This window comes from Dermacentor silvarum, chromosome 3 (genome assembly GCF_013339745.2).
Source record: "Dermacentor silvarum isolate Dsil-2018 chromosome 3, BIME_Dsil_1.4, whole genome shotgun sequence".
Taxonomy (NCBI): domain Eukaryota; kingdom Metazoa; phylum Arthropoda; class Arachnida; order Ixodida; family Ixodidae; genus Dermacentor; species Dermacentor silvarum.
Window position 1 is genome coordinate 161837323 of NC_051156.1, and position 8471 is coordinate 161845793.

The following is an 8471-nucleotide window of genomic DNA, read 5'->3' on the forward strand; positions in this document are numbered from 1 at the left end:
CTTGTGCAGAGGTCAGTGGAAACAGGTAATTTATTTATTGATATGAACTTATTGTAGTTGTGTTGTATTAAAGCCCTTTCGTGCCAAACGTAAGCAGAAAATGAGTGTCAGAGACGCAGCTGTTTTACACACACACACACACACACACACACACACACACACACACACACACACACACACACACACACATATATATATATACATATATATATATATATATATATATATATATATATTAGGTATTTGTTGATTTATTTATTGACGTAGATATAGCGGTTGGTGGTCCCAGTTCAAAGGCCTTCGACTTCGACACCGAAAGCAGAAGACCAGCGCATGCGTCACACTGTTACCACCTGGAAGTACTGCAACTCGGAGGTATAAAATGCTCGACGTTGTTAGCTGCCAGCATAGGTCTCACTGAAGTGAAAGCGTTCATTTCGAAAATGAATTGTTACAAGGCATTGCGAGCGGCCATTTTTGCAGCTGCGATACTTCACGCATTGTAAGTATGATTCAACTCCAGGAAAATATTGTCCCTTACTCTCCAGGACACTTTTGCCGTCTTGTCGCCTTTCGTCTTCTGGATTGTTGTATCAGGGGAGGGAATCTTCTTGCGAACAATGCACACGACCATTATGTATCTGTTACCCTGTTACGGCGTGTTCAATGTATACAGCGCGGACCCTGGGTCTACGTCGGTGCATTTGCCCTCGTATGAGGGTACAAATACTTCTGAAGATATCAAGGTACCTTGTTTCATGTCACGCTTGACTTCGTACAAGGCTTCTATCTGTGCACAGAAAACCTATCGAAAGCCAGGTGTGCGCCCCGCAAATGCGTTCAGTTCAGAAATTAAGTTCTTTTTTTTTTGAGGAATAAAAAAAAGCTACTCTGTAATGTGAGATTCAAAACGCGAGAACCAGCGCTATCTCTTGAAAATCTGTCATCCTATTCGAAATAGAAAAAAAATTACGTTGATTCCTCTAAATTTAAAAAAAAAGTGCTTTTGTGCAATTATGAAGGAAACAGCAAGAATCACCTCCACTTTGTTAGGTTATAATCAAAATATGGGTGGAAGTATTTACAGTGAAAACATTTCTTGGAAACTTAAATCTCACTACGAACAGTTTCCTAGCAATCGTAAGCCTAGACACAAGAGCCCCCAATTGTTATGCAGGGTGCATATAACTTAATAGGCACCTTGAGGAAGTGTCTATCACACTACTGAGATACGCGGACACCTGTTTATAGTGACAAGACGAAGCGCCTGTTAGCATAATGAGCTCTTTATTCGTGATAGAGCACGTTTACCTCTTTAAAAATATTGTTACAAGGCGGATTCAGGCACTAATCTTGTTTCCATACGCGAGCTAGACGAATAGTGGCGTCGGTTCAGGTTTATTTAAGCTTCGAGGTTTGAAGTTAGGCTACCAAGTAGCACAGCGGGGTGGATATCGAATGTGCAGAAGGAACTACCCCAGTGTGGGCGACACACCTGGTGGACAGGGCTGAGCGGCATAACTAAATTGTCAATGGCATAACCGGTCTTAACTACGTGAGTATCTCAATCATATAACTTAACGTTCTCCCAATATACAGTTCAAGCGTGCACTAGCCTTTATACGCGAGCACAATTAAGCACGAACATGCGGCGGTAGACTGAGAAGGCATGGCGCAGCAACATCCGGTTATTAGCAAAAGATAGGCGGAATCCAGTTTCTCCGTGCCTGCTCTCGATTGCTACTCATCCGCCTTCGTAAGCAGCACGACTTCAAATAGACATAGTGAAAATGACCCTCCTTTCTCTCTCTGCCTTTGTAAAACTAAGAGCACAGGCCCAGGTGGTAGTAGGTGTATATCAGAAAGCCTATGCTTCATCTCCTTAATCTCCTACATGCGCGTCCCACTATTACGTTCTTATGATTCATATTGTGATTCAATTTTCTTTTTCAATTAGCATTCTATGCTCTGGAGAACAGGGAAATCAACGTGACGTTCTGCAGTGTAATGACCAACCGGTGAGGAGCTCGTGATTTACTAATAAATACTTTGCTCTTACATAGTGCATGGTGGTGCGAAGCATGATATGCTCTAGGTATTGCGGGCTATTCATAGAACGCCAGCAGAATATCATTTCAAGTTTAAGCTTTCTGTATTAGTGCTTAATAATTAAATCTTATCCCATTTCGGTTAGATAAACTAAACAAAAACCAAAACTTCCTCTGTGTTAGGTTAATTAGCAACTGAGGAATTCTGAATGTCTGCCACATCTGAGTTGGCAGTATTGGTGAGAAATAGAAACGCAGCTTTAACGTACATTGGCATGTACAGAAATCGTCCTTAGCCATTACACGGCTTTATTTAGGCTAAGTGTCGAACTGAGGAATTCTGAATGTGTGCCACAACTGAGTTGGCAGTATTGGTGAGAAATAGAAACGCAGCTTTAACGTACATGTACAGAAATTGTCCTTAGCCATTACACGGCTTTATTTAGGCTAAGTGTCGAATTGTATACTCTGATATTATCTTTGTTTCACCAGAAGAATTACTAACTGTATTGTCATCTACGGAGCAAAAAATTATTGCTATGTCCTACCCAGCAGATACCAATGACTGCTAACAGTGTGACTGCATCTGAGGTAACATATTTTCCTAAGGCCTTCAAAGTTCAGTGTACTAAGAACTTGTACACTCTAAGAAGTCACTTGTAGATGGGAAAATTATGTGTGCACATCGCTAAGAAGAGTTATTCAGCAGCTTTCAACCGATGTTGCGCGTTTTCAATGTCGTAAAGCTAGGTAGGATTGCATTAGTTTAAACATGCCTAATGAAAAAATAGGTACCCAACCACAACAGGAGGTAATTTCCGTTTTGTTCTATATCGGCATGACAAGTCTCATAAAATACATGTAGCATCCTCATTCCCTTCCCTGCATGAACATTTTCGCCCAAGCTGAGGCAGCTAAGACGTGTCATTGCTGTCAAAATCATAATGTAAATATTAAGAGCGCTTGCCTTGTTGAAGAAAGCATGGCACATTTTTAAAACGAAAGGGAAATGTACCGACCGTCAGGTAAGCTGTGGGTTAAAGCTATATTTCTTTCATGACAAATTCGATTGCTCTTCAGCTATTCCCAGCGATCTCCTTTCCTGTAGTGAACAAATCAAAGTATGCTTAGCTACAGCCACCGGCGAAGGCCTGGTGTATTGATTACCACATGGAGAATTTCTCGTCGCAATCAAGCGCAGCAGCAATCAGGCTAGTGTCATCAAGCACGAAGTCTATGATTGTGCCCTGGATCCCCCTAAAATACTAGCCGAAGAAGTATTGCACCTCGTTTGCTGATTGCGCTTGTTAAAGCTGCAAGAGAGCCCCATCCTATAGAGTTGACATTTTTAGGTGCAACAACACATTTTGTTTGTCAACGTCACTCACTTTCTTAACACTTTTGCTGCATTCACCTATGAAGCCAAATAAAGCTATGTGACTTATCTACAATTTGAAAACAATTAGCGTTGTGGATATATTTATAGTGGCATTGGCTAAATTGGGCTGACTAACCGGGAGATAGACAATATTTAAATCACACTTCCGCTTCAGAAATATCAAGTACACAGCATTCTGCGTCATTCTAATAGCTACTCCAGGTACATGCAAGTTTAGTGCGAAAACAAAGGAACTGTTCGTGTTATATGTATTATGTTCTAATAAACTTTATCGTAGAGAGGAGGGGAGGCATTGCGAATTGAAATCTTATGTTTACCAAGTTTACAAAAATAATGTACCTTGGAGAAGCCAGTACTCATAAAATAAGGCATAAACAAATGATCTTTGCTGACTTTTTTCAATAACTATTATCGGCCCACAATCCGCTAACAAATCAGGTGGGCTAATTAAGGCCAACTAGTTCATTTGTTATCCATCGACCTCACGAATTTAATTGTCTTTTGACGACATTTTTAGAGAGGCCCTCAACCAAACTTCGGCCCTGATAAGAAAACACCTATTGCGAGTAACATACGCTGCTCTGAACTTCTAAGCCGAGTTTTGCAGTCGTACGTGGCAAGTGGAATTCACAAGCGGAGTGCAAAGTTACCTTTTTCTCAAACACGCTATTTTCAACAGAGGCCTTCCCCTCAGCCGTTTCAACGCTGCCGGCGACTTGCATATGTCGTACTATGCAAGATTGCCATAAAAGGATGATATCGGCCGTTGTCTGACGTTAACTACTGCAACTGCGTATATGATTGACTTACTTTATAAGAGCAAGATTTATCTCAGGGTCTCCTATCTAAATACACGGGAAAGGTGAAATACTTTTTTACGTGAACCACTACACCAATTTTAAAAAGATTAAATAGATTAAAAAGAAAACTGAACATCGACTGACTGCTGGGAGCAACTTTTTTTGGCTAAAAAATTTGTAAATATTGTTAAAGGTCGCAAAATAAAAAAATAAAAACGCAACTATCAAGTTTATGACTCTGTAACTCTACAATGAAAAATGAGATGAGAATTCTGTAAAATGTATCTCACAGTACATATAAACCGGACAACTATTGAAACACCTGTGTCAATATTGAGAGAAATTCCTCTAAGCTGTAAGTTTCTATGTTTAATTTGCCCGCTTTCATTCTTGTAACGGACGTAGCTTGGAAAACTGTGGTACCAATTCTTGCTGCGCAGTTACGAATTTCTAAACTACGTCCTGTCACTTGTTTTTTGCAACTAACTAATTAAAAAAAAACACTTGTGAGAACTTGTGAGAAATTTTGCTTCCGGAAGTCACTTCAATTTACCTTTCTCTCTCAAATACAACTGATTTTATTGAAATCAGTCAAGATGTTTTCACACAAAGCGCCTCTTCGTTTTACATGTACTTGAATAGGCGACATCGGAGTTGGGCCAGAGCTAAAGCTTCCTCGTTACAATACAAGTGGAAGTAGAAAAAAAAATGGCCGCACATCTGCTTGCTTCGCTACAAATGATGTCGAAAGACCATAGTCTTCTGCCACCCCTGATACGTAACACACTCTCTTCACCCACCACCTCCCACCCCTCAAGCTCTTCCCCTCCCCTCTAACTCCTCCCATGATGGATACAAGGGAGGTTTTGCAGAATTAAATTCAAATTTCCCGCGTTCGCCCTGCTATCGCGCCATCTGTTGGGACCTTTTATTACTGTTGGCTTAAAGTGCGTAGTGTCTTTTCGACACCATTTCTAACGCATTGATTTTCCATTTACTAACGTAAAAATCAGTCCAATGTGCATTCTTATTTTAATGAATGCCGCGGATCACGCTTATGTGCATATATTCTGCCTCAATTAAACAAACAGGAGTGATGTGCTAGTAGGCCGCCAGTGCGACCAAGCGACCAAGCTAGTGCTAGTAGCTTGGTCGGTTGTTGCCGGATGGTTGAATCGAGTGACAGACAGACAGACAGACGACACTCTTTCTTGGGCTACCTAAACGCGAAAAACGACGGACGGACGGACGGATATATCCTTCCGAAAAGCCGGACGGACGGACGGACGGACGGACGGACAGTTTTTCGGGTTTAGGTAGCCCAAGAAAGAGTGTCGTCTTTAAAAAATGCGCTTCACATTTCGATGAGAACTAAGCACTTCCGGCAGAAGCCGACTATCATCTGTTCACGCTCAAGCGCGATCACCAACGTAGGAATGAAACTATGGCCGCACTGCTTATTGATGTCGTACCCATCGGGTCTAGTTAATTTTGATTAGTTTTGAACGCTATAATAGTCTCAAGCCACGCTAAACTTAAGCCTAGACCATACGTTTGCTTCGCCCGCTACGCCTGCCGGGCATCGCGAGGAATTGGGACTACCATTTACAAGGGACGCGCGCAAAGCTCGGACTGTTCTGCGCCGCTATCTTGTACGCGTTCGAAAAGCCGACGTTCGGTTTCGATCGGCCTAGATTGGCCTAGGCCGCGATGTCGGCGCGGGTGCGAGTGCTCGCTCCAGCCCGGCCGTGCACATTAGGTGCGTCGATGGCAAAATTCCACTTATCGCACCACCGTTGCGCGGTACGCGATACAGTGGCGCGAAGCTGCGTCTGCTGCGTAGTGCAGAAAGGGCAGCCACCGTATAGGGTACCGCGAAGAGCCCTGTCGCCGTCGAGCGACTGGGAGAGCCGCCTTCTCTGATTGAGCTCTGTGGGCGACATGGTACCAGGCGCGTGGCGACGCGAGGCCGCCCGAGCACCCGTGCCTGACCGGAAAAGGCTGTCTTCTTTCCGAGTTGCGCACCTTCGAGCTGCGTCGCCATCATGATCGAACCTCATTACGGTAGGAATCCTTTCGGCATCACTCGGGAGTGATGCATCCATCGCTGAGCCGATGTGCGCGTTATCAACACTTGCACGAGTAAACATACAGACGACGTTTCGTTTGAGCCTCCAAAATTGCGTGATTGCCGTAGAGATATATGCGAACGAAAATGCGCCACCCAAACCATTCAGTGCTACCCCCTCTTTCCGTCTTCAGCAAATCTTTTTCTTGGTGGTCGTTGGAGTTCTACCAGGAAGGTAGCCTAACTTCTGCGCAGTTCGTAATACGCTTAAAACGCCCAGAAGACTTTCATGCGTAATTTACTGGTACTGGTAGCAGCAGGTCTTACAGTACTCACCTAGTAGTAGGTGAGTAGTGTAAACTGTAAATGCATACCAGTTGCTGAAATTAAAGTTTCAATAAATCGGAAAAGGTGGAAACCTAAAATTCGTGTGCGGCCGCCATTCCAAATGTGTGGAGCCACATCAGACTCGAGCATATTACCCTTGCAACAACTTGTCAGCACTTCTCTCATATTGTTGTGTAGAAAGGTAGATTACATTTTTAGGTTAAAATGAGATGTATTTCTTCAATATAATCTTAAATTCTAATATAAATGATTTTTTATTTTAACTCATTTTCTTAACTTTTCTGAAGAAACATTCGCAGATGAAACCTACATGTTCACTCTGCTCTCTCGGCGTTCTCTTATTGCTGTGACAATGGCTTTGTACTGCTGCTTATCTAACGAAGTACGACAACCCGGCAGAGCACCAGAACCAAGAACTCCAAAATAGCTTAGGCTTCCTATGCTGTGCAGTCTTATGCATAACGTGAGTCTTCCTGCGTTCTCACGTCATTATTATTGACGAAACCCCAACCTGCCATAACTCACCATTTTCGCATGAGCTAAGGTCAGGGTATGTTAGAGAACCGTACGTTTACGTTAATTGTGCCAGTGAACGACAACTACTACCATACACGTAACCATGCAGAATTGGTTACGCTGCTGCCTTTATCTAAAAGCATTTGTTGTCATTTTTTTTTTCAGTGTGGCGCATTCAACAATTTCACTTGTTCTGTACAAGGTTGCTCATGTTTTTACACGGATAATGAAAATAATGGTACGTGCTTCGATGAACAGGACTATAAGGACTATTATGAGCAAACCAAGGATACTCAAACAGCATAGACGACTTCGCCATACGACAGCATAGGCGCCAAACACAGTGGAAGAGGCGTGATTTTTCTATGCCGCCGAAAATTGGTTGAAATAAAGCTCTGGTTGTGATGTAACGATGGCACTCGTCTCCATACGCCGACTGGGCGTGCATATGCTTTCTGGAAATGTTTTTGTGGCCATCGTTACCCCAATCCTCGGTAGGTATTGAAACGCGGCAGGGCGGATCTGTTCTTTGCTAACTCGCTTCGTCTCAACAATGCTGTGTATACGCAGTGGCCAGTACTGTGTGGAAATGAATATTCCGAGAATAAAATGTTCAGCCAGCCTGTTAACCTTAATTTAGTAAAAAGCTTTTAAGGCGTCCTTGTGAACGGCATGCATTGGAAAGTTTATATTTGTTCACTTACACCCGAGAGAGAGAGGAATGCAGTGGGAAAGGCAGAGAGTTTCTTCACCCGGCCTAGACTCTGGTTTGCTACCCTGCACTAGGAGTAAGGTAACGAGAAATGAAAGACGGAAAGAATACTGGAGACATCAAAGGCGCGGAAAAACATCAAGGAGGTGGGAACGCCTGTGAGAACAATAACTATTGCGAGTTCATGTCAACCGCGTTCATGTTGTCCTACGATCCCCCTATGCTTCGTCACACGTCCCGGGCCAGAGTGTCTTTCAATAAAATATTTAGGAGTGTGCGATTATTTGAAATTTCGTAATAACGAATTCGATAGGGTCCTATTCGATACCTATTAGATTCGGGCTTGGCATCAAGTTGTCACTATTCGTAAATGCGAATGTCTTCCGAATAATTTTCGAACATTTCAAGGCGTCAACTGCGCCCAAGTATGCATAAAATTGGAGAAAAATGCGAGGATACCAAAGCACTTCTTATGAGTTCTGATTATCCAATGAAACGCCGCTTAGCGCTTCTTGATACGCGTGACCAACGCCTCCTAGATAGCAAAAGGCCGGTGTAGTTCAATCCAGGATGGCATGCT

General features: G+C 43.0%; 1 long non-coding RNA gene across 1 annotated transcript; it reads left to right on the forward strand.

Annotated features, from left to right (window-relative positions):
* The first annotated feature begins 417 nt into the window (after positions 1 to 417).
* Positions 418 to 7584, forward strand: LOC125944561 (uncharacterized). Its single transcript, XR_007466273.1, has 3 exons — positions 418 to 502; positions 1958 to 2018; positions 7345 to 7584. It is a non-coding gene; the product is annotated as an uncharacterized LOC125944561 (long non-coding RNA).
* Positions 7585 to 8471: the final 887 nt, after the last annotated feature.